The following is a 385-nucleotide window of genomic DNA, read 5'->3' on the forward strand; positions in this document are numbered from 1 at the left end:
ACAGGAGGCCCTAGGCTCAAATCTCCAGTAATACAACAATAAGTAAACACATTAGAAAATTATAACTGGAACCTTTTTGTCTCAGCTGTGGATCCTAGGTCACTCCAAATTATCACATCTCTGAGTGACTCTGTTGCTATATATTTTTTTCTTCTCTTCCCCAGAAATCCTCTCTGGAGAAGGCGCTAGAAACAGCATTGAGTCAGTGCGTCTCATGGTTAGCTTCCCGTGTGTTACCTGATCAGCTCTGCCTGCCTACTGGAGAGTCTGGGGCCATGAGATGAGGGTCATGGCCTGATAGCAACTGAAGATTTTCCACCGGCCTCTTGGTGGCAGTTGGGACATGACCCCAGTGAGACTGAGTCCAGAATCTGACACCTTGAAC

The sequence above is a fragment of the Mesocricetus auratus genome, unplaced genomic scaffold (assembly GCF_017639785.1).
Source record: "Mesocricetus auratus isolate SY011 unplaced genomic scaffold, BCM_Maur_2.0 Super-Scaffold_100007, whole genome shotgun sequence".
Lineage (NCBI taxonomy): Eukaryota > Metazoa > Chordata > Mammalia > Rodentia > Cricetidae > Mesocricetus > Mesocricetus auratus.